The 14201-nt window shown below is 39.0% G+C and overlaps 1 protein-coding gene across 5 annotated transcripts in view; it reads left to right on the forward strand.

Annotated features, from left to right (window-relative positions):
• The window catches only part of LOC139820212 (glutamate receptor ionotropic, kainate 2), a 407847-nt gene that overhangs the window by 208678 nt on the left and 184968 nt on the right, over positions 1–14201 (forward strand). The window lies entirely within an intron of this gene.

Consider the following 14201-nt stretch of genomic DNA (forward strand, 5'->3'; position numbering starts at 1 on the left):
GCGTTTTTCTTTAAAAACTCGAATTCTCTCGAGAACGCCGTGTTCGACCTCTCGGTTCAGCTGCCGCCACGGTAGCAAGCAAGACAGTTGAGACCAGCTCCGGACTTAGGCGTGGTTCTTGCGTAACGCAAAAGCGAACGAGTAACTAGCCCGCGTACGTACGTGTGCACCGCACATAGAGATACACGTCAGCCTGGTGCGGTGTCTAGATGCGTGCGATTTCAGCAGCGACCTACCGAGAAAGAAAAAAATTCACCCGCAATCAGCCTCCTAAAGACGGGCCGATTCTCGCGAGTCTATGGAAAGTAGAAAGCTCGTGTATGACACATGTAAATTACAACCATCGACCTTCGATATATTAATAGCGAATGCTGTATAATTGCTGTCGCTGGGCGAAAGCTACTCGCGAGTCTCTAGATTGTCAATCGGCGAAAATTGGCGCAACAGAGGGCGGCGTTAGTAGATACTTGTAAATCAAGAACGAGTAAGACGATTGAAATTATAAGTAACATTTAATTCTGTAAAAATACTACAAAATTCTTCAAAATAATAACTAACTTGCTGTTGCTTTTCAGTTGCTTTTATGTTATATCTCGATACTTACAAATTGAAGAAAAAGATACAGAATTATAAATCGTGTATCTGATTCCTCATCGACTATGTGCATGAATGATTAATAATATAAACATTTTTATCTTTTTAAATAGAATTTTAAAACGCAGAGTTTAATTAATTATTTATTTAAACGTTTGTTACAACAATATAGCAGTGCGCTATATGTAGGTTAATTAAAGCAATTTGACTGTAATCATTTTCTAATAATCTGAATAACCACAACCATATATTGCCTTTGCTTATTCACGAGATAATATTTCAATTAGATTAGGTGCGTTCTTTATTTCATTTAATCGCCTCGTAACAATTTCCGGATGGGAAGGCGAGAAAGCTTAGTAGTTACGAGAGAGTCGCATCCCTGTCCGCGACGGTTGTGTAAGCACATTTTATGCATCATATAAAGCTGCCATGTGGGACCCATAGACGCGTAACATATATCAATTCCCACTAACGCAAGATATGACGCTGTTGAGGCTCGTGGTAATTCTCATCGAGAATTTCCCGAAACCCGAAACCTTTGTTATAAGCGCGCAAGACTGGGTTTGTAGTCGCAAAAATGCTCCACACCCCCATTAAGATCAATTAAATAAAATTTTCAGAACTTTCGATATCTAGTTTAAAACTGCGTACACCATAAAAAATTATATGGGCATCGCACGGTTAAATTCCATTCGTTGCAAGTTGCAAGAAAATTGCATATTCTTTTTCTGCACAATCTCTCGAATCTCTCCCAATGCCTAAAGCTATCCGGAAACGTGAAACTCTTGTGGGAAATGAACACATAAACGCCTGCTTCTCCTCGTGTTAATAAAATTCTAATTAAACGTCGGGGTACGGATGATCGTCGCCAACTTCTTCCGTAATTACAGTTTCGGAGGAATCCCCTTCGGAGAGATCTCACCGGATCTCTCCTCTGCGCCAGAGAGCAGCTGGGAAAGGAAAAAAAATACGACGGGCGGTAACAGCCGCGTGGGACGTAATTAGGACACTTAACGTTATCATCTTGAATTCCGAACGGACGGAACACAGCCACCGTTTTCCACTTATAGGAAACGACTTGTGCAATGCGCCGCCGAGCGAATTTACCTCGCTCGTTACACGTACCGAGCATTTTATAAGGAACGTTGAAAGATAAAGTTTTGCTATTTCTCTCACACACACACTCATTCGTGGATCATTGACTGTGATTCGATTTGATCAGAAATACGGACTAGAATCTTGACACTTTCAATATTAAATCTTTAACGACTTAAATTTAATGAGCTGTTTCTACGTGATTATTACTAAATTATGCACAAGTTTTTTTGGATTTCACAATGATTGTAAAAGGCTAACTTTCATGCTTCAAATCGCTTCCTGTATCTTTAAATATAATTCTATCTTTTGTTATTCGTAATACTAAAAATATTTTTAAGCTGTAGATTAAAAATAATACATAATATAAAAAATAAAAGTACGAAAGATTCGTGTATCAGTGTTTTACTTCTTAAATCATAATAAAAATTTAAAAAAAATAGATCCCTAATATGAGAGATACCACAAGAAAAAGAATTAAACACCGCTCGAGCTTATATTACAGAAAACAAAATTTAAAATTTGCTTGACCTCTTCCAATCAATATATTATCTCGATCGTACTTGTAAAACTTTTTGCACATATAGATATCACGTTACTCGGTGTGGCGCCGTGATTCGATCATAAGAACTTGCGTCTGGATTTTTTCTCCCTTTATTGCGGTTTACCATTTTTATGAAACTTATCATGATAGTTTATTTTCATCGATAGCAATCTGTTGCGACAGTTTATTATACTCGCACTTCGGATCTATCCAAGTTTTAAATATGTAAATCTTGATGGCTTAAACTATTTTTAATCTTTCACGATAAATAAATTAAATTATAGTCATTGAGAATTAAAACTGCGGTTGATATTCTGTACATTATTTAACTCTATCTATGTATATTTTCCTGTAAAGTGTCTTTGAAAGTGAAATACTAGCGAGGAATGTAGTTGTTATACATATTATACACTAGGCAAGGATCATTTTCATTAGGTAGAAGCGATGCCAACAACTAGATCACACCAGGGAGGAAATAGACGGATCGTCGCCACCTCGATGTAATCTCGTAGGAAACCGCCGGTGTTAATTCCGAGAGTCATTCGAAGAACACGTTAGATGCTTCTCTGTCGCGAGATAAGACGTACATTCGAATCCCATCTCTTTGTACAAAATTAGTTTGGTTTCTGACAAATTATTGAACTTTCGAGTATAATTACGCGTGGTTTATATTATTTAACGCGCATTTTTTAATCAGATTTTTTAACACGCTGTTATGATGAACGAGGCTGGCAAACACGTATTATTATTTCCTTAAAAATATTCCGGATTAATTTTCTACGTGATTAAAAGTATCTATTGTGTGCATTGACTGCTTACAAAAGCCACGATGTATAAAAGAAAAACGAAAACTCGCGATGTTAATATCCCGCGCGGAGAACAAGGAATCGGTACAAAAATATGCGCGTAATAATAATCCGCGAAATAGGATGGGTTCGTGTCGGAGGTTGCACTCGAAGAGCTACGCTTTATACATATACAGGAAGGATTTACAAGCGCAGTTTTCACGTTCACCGATGACTCGTATACCGTAACGCGCGCGCGTTCCACGGATTCTTCTTCACACCTAGCCGCACGCACGCACGCATGGTACGCACGCACGAACGAACACACGTACGAACACACGTCAGCCGGCTGGATCCACGTGTGCGCGAACAAGGGAGAAGGCGAAAATACGCGGCAATTAACCCGACGTCAAGATGCGCACTCGCGATATCTAGGCTGCCTGATTTTGCTTTTAGGTGCCTCGAAGAATCGCGCGCGCGATCAGCGATATATCATCGTTTTCTCGCGTTGGAGAAAGCGAACTTTTAAAGCGCAGTCTCGTGGCGCAAAAAGAACGCGCATGCATGCATGAAGCTTTTGCCTTTCGGGAAACGTGCGATGCCTCATAAGACTTTCGATTTTTAAACGTAACGTTTCGCAACCGCGCGACTTTCGACTATCAATCTGATCTTCTTGAATAATACGATGTCCGAGTACTAAAGAGCCCATGTATTTTTACACCCATGGTTAATAAATATTTTTATGCCACAGTTGTAACGTTTTGTAAAAATAGAGATACTCTTACATAATGGAATTACACAAAATATCGTATTTGAGAAGCATTTATTTTGATTTGAGAAATTTCTGTCTTGATTATGAAAGTATCGTGAACATTTGTTTGCTTTCTTCCTAATTCTTTTAATTTGTAACCATTATTTCCAGAAGATAACTTTCAACAACGCATATTATGCACCGCATTGAGCAAATTATATGTTCCGGTGAAACCGTGAAATTGCTCCCGAACTCCAACGCTAACAACTTCCTCGGTCAAAGTATAATTTTGCGAAACATTTGTTCGAAAGTCGATCGTGCGCATTAATTAACGACAGTTTAATTGGTATCGGTACTATTGCATCGCTAGATACTCAGCAATTTTATTGCACTTTATATTACTTTGATTTTATTATTAATGGAAAAAATACATACAGACAGAAGACGGTACTTATATATATATAGGTTCAAACTGGTTTCCAGTGGCAATTAAACCCATCCTCGAAAAATTGGAAAAATTTCTGAACCGGTTTCTAAAAAATTCAGTAACGAAAAATTATACACTTTATAGCATTTCCCGAAAAATTCTACCCCTACTTTATATACAATTCTTTGAGATTCGGTCAATTAATTCTCAAAAAATTGAAAAAATTTCGGTACCGGCTTCCAAAAAGATCGGTAACGAAAAACTATACACTTTATGGCACTTCCCGGGAAATTCTACCCCTATTTCATATACTTTTGGTAAAAATTCGGTCCACTAACGAATGAGTCGCGGTCAGACATACATACAGACGACGGTACTTATAATAGTATGACATCATAAAATCGATACTTATTGTCGTCATAGATTCAGTTTTTAAACGAGATATCGTTCGTAATATTACATTATCTAGAGAAGTCTGATAATTGAACGCTTTATCAGATTGCTCTGTTCATGTTTCAAAATTAACTTAAAGAGTTCTGTGGGAATTATTAAAGCTAATGGAATCAAAGAGCAGCTGCTGTATTTCTGATAAGTTATTAATCGTATATCGATAACAGAATAATCAACAACTCTATTAGCATAGTATTTTCCTATATCTACTGTCTCTGCCTTTCGCCGCCTATAAATAACGAAATAATTTATGTGCAAAGTAAGTAAGGATTTAACTCTACATTTCTCGAAGTACTACAGTGTTTAATTTGTAGTCAAATAATTGCGGCTTTTGAGGATTTCCAAGAAATTAAGAAAAGCCGCGGTACAAAAATAAGACTTAGAGAGTATCAGAAAATATGAATAATATAAATACTCAAGAATAAAACTGAGCATCAGAGTAAAATATGAGTATTTAAAGATCTGTGATTTTGGAAATAGAAAAGTAGATAATATTTTAGGATGAGATTTTTCTATAGAGTATAATAAATTGCAGGCTTAAAAATGTTTCAAAAGCATAGATATCATAAAATCTTTAAAATGTGTCTACCTCTTTTAAACAGATATCTAAAAATTTTTTTTATTTTTAGATAACTTATTTCTGTGCTCTTTTAGTGACTATATCTGCATCACATTTCATATAGACGCAACGCTTTTTCCGGTAGTATAAAATGTCTGTTTATCTAAAATTCATATCGAGAAAAGCCGAGGAGACGGAAAATCTCCCATATAACAACTCGGTAAACAGACTGATTTGGGTTAAATTTCGTATCAACGTCGTACGTACTTTTCATGCATGGTCTCGTGCACGTTATATGCCACAGTGCCACGGTTCATGGCAAGCAAACGCTTTCGTAGATATTTCTCGCTATGTTTGTTCATGTTGCATAGTCTAAACGTAGCGTCGTGATATTTACAGTACCTATTACTGACAACGAGTCATCCGGCCGCAGCTTCCGGTCGTGTGTAAATAGGGCGATTCTCGCGCTACTCCCGAAGGCATCAGCAAGTTATAAGCGTGGTAACGCCTTCAGCCTAGATTCTAGAGCATGAACTTATCGGGAGCGAGGCGGTAAACGCGCTATCATTGCGCAAGCGGCGGCTCACAATGCCTTCGGATCGGGCAAAAAGTACGCGGTGAGCGAGCGAACGAGCGAGCCAAGCGGCAGGCCGGCGGCCTATTCCGCCGATCGAATTATCGAGGGGATTGGTCGCGATCGGTCTGGTGCCTCGTTGCCCGGTCGCAATGTAAGCGAGAGCCGCGCTGCAACTTCGTCGTGAAAAGGAAAACGGCTGACGAAAATCCTAGTTTCGATTGCTGCACGCACGCTCCTATCACGCGTTGCGTATCAAGGCCAGGGTTGGATCCCTTCATCAAATACGGCGGATGTCTCCTAGCTTGTAATCTCTAATTTTTTTTTATCTCACGAGATTATCTAACGAATTCGACTACGTAATTTTATCACGTCACGTTGTTATAAAATTATCGCATATTTTAGAAGGTATGAATTCTTGTAAAAGTAGTGATAAGTGAAAGCGTATAAAATTTAATTTTATTCAGTATCACTTTGTAGAATCTTGAAACGTGAGTTTTTTCACTTCTATACATCTGACTGTAAAGTTACAAATTAATGTACAATGGATGAAATCGATGAAAATATATTACTTGTACGATTTATCAAATTACTTCATTTATTATGCGTCGCTCATTTTAAATAAGGGTCATTGTTCTTTAAATATTTTTTAAAAATATATACAAAACGGTACCGCAACGTTTTATTATAAGAACGAAAACAATTTATATTTTCTTAGCTGTATCTTCTTAACAAACGTATTATTCGAGTGATATTTGCTGCTATTGTAGTTTTTATCGCAAACAATGTAGAGTGATAATTCATAATTTCCACGAATAAAATCCAAAATCCCGGAAATTCATTCAAGAGAAATCCTCTTTAAGCTCATCATGCATATACAACGATCTCCGGACTATTAAAATGGTGAAAAGCTGTACTAATTTCAAAAGCTAATCCGAAATAAAGTTAATCCGAAAAAGTAACATAATCTTATCGAAAAAAAGCTAAAAGATTCTCTCTGAACTCAGTAAAAATAACATGTTTCTGAAGCTATCGTAATATGGCCAAAACGTAGAGCTAATTCTCCGGGAGAGCTCAGAAGTTATTCTCTCTTCAATACTACCAATTTATAATCTCAATCATAGCGTGAGGAAGTAATAATATGTGAAAATCTTAATAAATTATCCTTGTAAAATGGACTTTCTACCTATAAATGTATACTACACCAAACAAATTTAAAAGATATAACAGACTTTTTTAAATAAATTTTTCGTTTGTTTAAAAAAATTTTTAAAGGACTAATTTCCTAAAGAAACTTGAAGAGCCAGCATTTTTGGACAAGTCCGAATTTCCTAGTTCGATTCGCTGATTAAAAAAGTAACGAGTTTCATTTCTGAGATAACACGAGTAAAAAGCTTTTTACGTCGACCGAGATCCGAACCGCCATATAATAAATATCCGGCCTAATCGCGGACGTTATCGATCGCGACAGAGGTACAGGAGATATTGGTCGATCGAACATATACCGTTCGTTACTTGCCGCTTTTGCCTGCCTGCAACGGCAACGGCGCGATTGCAGCGCGATTGCAGTCGAAAGGGAAATCGGCCGCGTTTACGCTCGCGGGCGAAAATCCACGGGAAATCTGAGCCGTGGACGCGTGTATCTTCGTTCGATATTGCGAAACGACGTCCGTCTTAACGACTCACGGCGACAAGATAAATTCTGATTGCATCTGCACGAGATAAAAAGTCTCCGTTCGTGAGACGCCGCGTGTCGTCGTTTTTTTTTCCCCCGGCAATGGATACAGCGGCGAAACGATGGAATGGACAATTTCCGACAGTCTTTATGGGTCGTTAAGGCGTAAAAGATCGTCCCACCCTGGGAAGTAACGCTGGGATTTTGTCAACGCGCGAGCGGAGAATGAAAGATGCCGTCGTTGGCAGGGCGGCAACTGCCGACTCTTGCGAACAAATACATGCATTATCGGCTAACGTGCATTACGTTGGAAAGTATTATTACGAAGAGAAAGAAAAATAAAAGAGAAATACGCTACGGGCGGTTACGAGTGAATGATTTTGCGCGCCATATGAATAGTTCGCGCGATTTTAAAAGGCAAAAAAGCTCACGTTTATTTGCAATTATGAAATCCGCTCTGTTTCTTTTCTTTTTTATTTACGGGTCGCAGCGTTATTACGCTGTCATTTATAAATGAATCCTGACCGTTTTGTCGTATCGCATATAAAAAAATTATGCTCAATTAAAAGTACGAAGGGGTATGACGAATAAAAAGGTGCTCCCTTTATGTAATTTCGTATTTTGGAAGTTCCGCGCAGTTTCATAAAACGATGATATTGTACGACAAACTGCTCTCGTAGTTCCAGCAAATTGGGTACGACTCGAACGCACCGAGTCAAAAGTTTCTGCATGCCGGGAAAGTTTTGCGCGCACTTTAAAGCGTCGCGCGGTTACGTCAGTAGAAGCGAGCAAAACGTTCCTCAACGTATCTCCCACTTGCGCTTAGAGCGCAATGCAGCAGGACGTTTTTGTCTGGGATTTTATAGCTCGTAATCGTCCGGATGTTAGGACTCTAGTTAGAATAGCTATTAAACGACGCGAGGAATTCAGGTTTCACGTGCTTCTGCACTGTCTACCTGCTGGATCTCTGCCTCTTTTGTTTCTCTTGGCTTCTCTCGCGGATGAAGCAATTATTTATTCTGTCCTCGACTCATTCAACGTTACATGCGTTTCTTTTCTAAGCGGATTTATTTTAATATTGACACGTACAAAAGCAGTACTGTAGACTCCATTACCACATTTGCCGGTTCTAAGTGAATCTTATTTATTTAGTAGTGTTCAGGCATACAGTTTCATACTTTTCTTGCTATTTGTGTGGTAAATTAAAATCCTCGTAAAAAGCTTTCTTTGTCGGGCAGGATTGCACGATTGATCTGTTAATTTCAAGAAAATCCTGTCCTGTGTTTGTTGTCCTTTTTATTATGACTACAAATATCTCTTATATATATATATATAGCGCGTGGGAAGGCCGACGAACGCGAACGCGAATAACATGAGTCAGTGAAATTGCGATGCGGATAACTGACGTAATGTTACTGTCAGCCGAAATATACATTGCTTAGCGCCGGATGCTGTGCTACACAGGAAAGGCGATTTTAATGACGCAGTAACGGCCGTCCTAACCCGTAAAACTGCGAAATTAGTTGACTACCGGCCGCGGTCGTTTCCTTACGCGGCGTTACGGAGAAAATCAGATATGAACGTGGAATCTCGTGCGATCGTAAACGGGTAGGCGAGAGTGGAGTGGACAGTGGAGCCCGCGATTCTCGGTACACCGCGGTGTACCCGCAGCTCCCTGTCTATGCGTATGTATGCGTGGATATTCGTAAAAATCCTCTTTTTTTCAACATTGTGCAATGTCGCGTTTGTGGGAATTTTCTCTGTAAAAGTATTCTCTCTTTACATTCACTTTTTTTATCTTTTCTCTTTAAAAATCGAATTTTTTACACACGTTAATTTACATAAAAAACTCGTCTGTTTAATCCTAAATTTTTATATCTTCTAATGAGAAAGTCTGCGGTTTGGACACTGATCGCTATGGAATTTGACTATTTTGATCTCTTGGATATTCTTGGACGTAAATACGTTAAGAAGAAATAGACGTTGGTTTATTCGTGCTGCAAAATGATTTCGATATTGCGCGGTCGATGTATAAGGGAGCGTGTGTTCGCCGGCAAGTGCACCGCGTGCTCTCGAAATTTATCGGTTTCCACTGTATTTCACCGTGTCGTCTCGGCAAACGGCTTCCACTTCGCGCACCATACGAGTCTTATCTTCGACATGAAGCGGATAAAAATGTCTGAAGACGTCCGAGGGATGAGACTCGGACGTCGCCGTTAACCCTGCACTCCGATATCGGCGACGTACCATGCCCTTCTCGTTAAGAGAAAGTAGCTCTATATAAAAAGCGGCTCTTATGACGTGTACGTGGGACTAAAGAGCAGTTGGAAGACTATTGACATCGAACTTTTAGAAAGAGTATATCCTCATATTGTGACACATCAATTACAAAAATTGGACGGATCGGAGTTTATCTCTTAGAAAAGTATCGCCGCGTTTATTGATACGAGGACAATCGTTAAAATGGATTCCAACGATCGAATTTTCTACTTCCAAGAAAAGATTACGGCTTTTCTATGATAGCCTTAGCTTGTCAAATGTGGAGAATTAATTTAAAAGATTTTTTTTTTGCGACTCTTTCTCAACTTTAAATATTTCCGCAATTGACGAGAATCAGCGACAAATTGATTCTTGTGAAGGCAGTTTGTGAGTAAGAAGTATCCTGGAATATTTCTCGCGTACTCTAACACACGATCCCTATATAATCGACAGTTCTCGCCGCGTGCAGACCGGAAATGATGAGGAGCAAAACGCGAATCCATCGTCGTTGCGGTCCGCGCGACCAATAGACCCTCCTCAGCTATCCTGCATCGGCAATATATATACTGTGTCGGTATATATATGCAACGCTACGTGCCGCTGTCATGCGTGCATATACACGCAGCGTGCGCCTACTAGCACGTAGACGACGACGACCAACCGGCCGGCCGGTGCAGCGTGCGGAATGCAGTTATTATTCAACGTTTACGCTCGCCTGCTCGCGAACCAAGTCGCCCCGCCGGAGTCATTAATATGCGAGCAGGCATGTGAGAGAATTGTAGCGTATCCGAGCGTGCGCGCGCGCGCGCGTGCACGGAACAGTGCCGACGCCGATTTGTTAACTGATTTGTAAAAATAAAAATCGGGAACGGGACAGCGAGCAAGGCGAGAAAAATCGTACATACGGGTTGCACTTGAATTGTGCGGTCTGGAGAATTTCAGAATTGAAAAGTACGACGTTTCAATGTCTTTCTAGTCCTTCTTATATGGAAAATAGCAAGCGACAAAAGCGTTCAATGTAGATGTGAAAAGCTTGAAATCAATATCGTAATCAGGAGTGATTGTAACGCTCAGGATAATCTGTATTACGTTGTAAAATTTTCGTGATTCGCGTAATTTATTACACAGAACAAACGCTGTATGCGCGCGTTACATAGTAGCGCCATTAATGAAGAAATTTTTGAGAAATTGAAAGATATTTAACGAGGAGCGCACGGCGATGGTCATTATTTAACGCCATATCTATATTGTGGAGCGTACTTTTAGCCGCTATATAGTCATAAATGGAAAATTAACGAAGACAACCGGCATTCCGGGCATACCGTGGTCGTTACACGTGCCTGTACTTGAATGCTCGAGAATTTATTTCGCACGAGCGTTTAATGAGTAGAAGGAGATGACGTTCCGAACTGTTCGCTCCGTTCTTCTTTTTCCTGTGCTTATAGCCGCTCAGATGGAAACCAGAATAACGTGCTTTATCCACGAGAAAGTCTATCACGGACGCTATTTACGCGCCTAACCTCGGGACACATAATGCAATTACACATCTATAAATGTCACGCCATTGACAAGTCATCACATATCCATATATAAGATATATCCTTTTTTTTATCGCTCGAAGAGATTGAGATATGAAATGCTAGATACATAAGAGATATGTATCGCCTCGATGAACAAACGTGCCGCGCTTGTAATTGCGTCAGAGTGCGAAGTAAGAATCGGTAATGAAGAGTTTGGATAATATTCTGTTGAGCGCACGCTCGATAAACCTTTGCTCCTATTAGCACTCGATACAACAGCCGCAATACCGCGCATTAAGTGCTAAACGCATCCATCTGGTCCCGATCCCCTGTTAGCATTAAGTACGATTAGAGATGAGAATGTCGGAGTGTGCGTATCGCCGCGAATAGAGATTGCAGGTCTCGTCCCGATTGTATTTCCTTCGCACGTAACGTGTCCGCTGTAAATGGAGGCCAGTATAGACACGGAGGATCAAATCGGGATGTTTTAAGCGAAAAATCGCGTAACAGATCATTTTCCAATCGTTGATTATAGCCGCAGTGACTTACCGATTACCGCGCGCCGGCCGATTATCATACTTGCGGATTAACAATTACGTAATATATAGCAGCTATCAATTTCTGTCACTGCTTATGTAAACTGTGCGGAGATCATAATCGCGGAGAACTCATTCTTAGCATAGCTTTCCTTAAATATATGATTAAGAAAAGACTTATTAACGCGTCGTTTCACGTACTGGTTCGCCCAAGTGATATAACCGGAACAGAGCAATCATCTGTCAATTTTACTCGCGCGCCCGATATTCGCCACGTTAAAATTGCGCGTTATACCAGCCACGATTTCCTATTTCCTCGCAAATTAATCCGGCGCTGACAGCGAGCGAGCCACGAGAGGGCCAAAACGCGGATTTCCTAATACAGTTAAGTAATGAAAGCATGCGCTCCGAAAACCTCTTTCTCGCCGAGAACGTTGCTAGTTGCTACAACGTTCATTCCTGCAGCGTGACTATGAATTGGTAATTAGCTACTGAATCACGTTGCGCTTTACGATCGCGTGATGTTCGCCAACTCGCGACAGTCGTATAGATAAAAATGCATTAACGAGTCTACCTTCATTTTTTCCTATAGGATCTATGCCAAAAGATCGATAATGTAAATACACACATAATGCCTATACAAAATTTTTAGAAGCTACACGTTATCGGTCAGCTAAGTTATTAATAATGAAATTAATTTAGGTAAAAAATTATACGAGGACAACAGTTTAATTAAACGCAATGGATAATTATTTCTTGTGCGAATATATTATCTTAGTATTATATAGAATATTTTTCTTTCTGTGTTGAAGTCTGTACAGCTGCAACGTATTCTTACATACTTTCATTACTTTCATAGTTCTATGCGTGATCATTAAAATATGCCATTATGTCATAAACATATATAGCGATATTTAAGTCTTTATATAATCTTTGTGGATTTATTATCTGTGAAAACAACCGAGACCAGATTACAAAATAATAAGGCTGTTTTATATAATATTAGTATGTAGTAAACATATAATATTTACTGAAAACTTTACAAGTTTCTAAAAAAAAATTTATTGTCAAGATAAAAACATATATAGGTCTAAAAAACTTATTTTTAAACGCGTTACAACACTAATATATTTTACTTGAATATTTCTTTCTGTTAGTCATATAGTGTTTCTTTATTAAAATTACATCATTGTTTTGCTCGAGCGAAACAAATAAGTATTACGTAGAAATAATCAGCACGATTGTGAACTATTGTCACGAAAAATAGTATTTATACATACATCTACTAAATCCTCTGACTAGTAATGAATTAATCTTTGGAAAGTGCCTCGTGCGATCAAACACAAATGGATTGGAAAGATTGTTCCTTATTGTTTTTGGTTCGAATAAATATACGCTTCAGTTAATGACTAGCTGCGAAGACTCCGTATGGAAGTCGGGAATCTTTGAAAAAGGATCAATTCGATTAGACTTTTAGATATCTATTTATATTCGAATGGAATTTTCCTAACTTAATTGAGGAGCTCCTTCGTGGAATTTTGTATATAGGAATCTTTAGGGGCTACTGCTAACGAAATATTGAACAGTAAATTTGATCTTGATTCTAGTAGAAATCTGAAATTTAAGAACGTTGCAAATGCTCGTTGATATTTTTATAATCTATTATATATGAAATGGTGAGCTTTATATGTCGCATAATATTGTCGATTTAAATGACATTGAATTAAATTACGAGATGCGAGCAAACAATACACACATTGTGTATTACTTGTAATACACAATAATATGTACAATTTAATATTTTTCAATCTTGTGAAAATGTGTCTCAATTATCCCAATCAAGCATCCATCGACAGTGTCTTCAGGAACATAAATATCTTCGTCTTCTTGCAACAGGATATATATATCTACGCCACTGCAAGAAAGCTAAACTTACAGATCGTATATAAAAAGATAAACTGCAGCATTAATCTTAATGTTAAAGATGTCGGGCAACACAACTGGGCCGGGAGAATAACGACTGTTGGGTCAGGTACAAATTGTCGGTGGTTGTTGCTCCGGGAGAAACGTTTAATCCAGAAGAGAACGAAGCAGGGAGTCCCACGACGAAACCGGCGTCTAATGTAACTATATGCGTGAATATGCGTGACCGTGCGGCTAGTAGAACACGGAAATTATAGCCTGGTCACCGGCTGTGTTGCATGCCGCTGCTGAGGTCCGTTCTTTTCAACTACACTTTCTACGCTAGTTTCTTTTTTTTTACATCCCTTTGCAAAATGAGTACGCAGACTGTCGCAACATTCGCGCTCATACGTCAATTTATTCCCCAAGTGACTAGAAAAATGTAGTTGACACGTTGACAGACTCGTCGTTATATCGTCGGGAGAATTGTAAGTGCGATTCGACATGGGAAGTGCTAAATGTTATCGGGC

Source organism: Temnothorax longispinosus, chromosome 10, assembly GCF_030848805.1.
Source record: "Temnothorax longispinosus isolate EJ_2023e chromosome 10, Tlon_JGU_v1, whole genome shotgun sequence".
Lineage (NCBI taxonomy): Eukaryota > Metazoa > Arthropoda > Insecta > Hymenoptera > Formicidae > Temnothorax > Temnothorax longispinosus.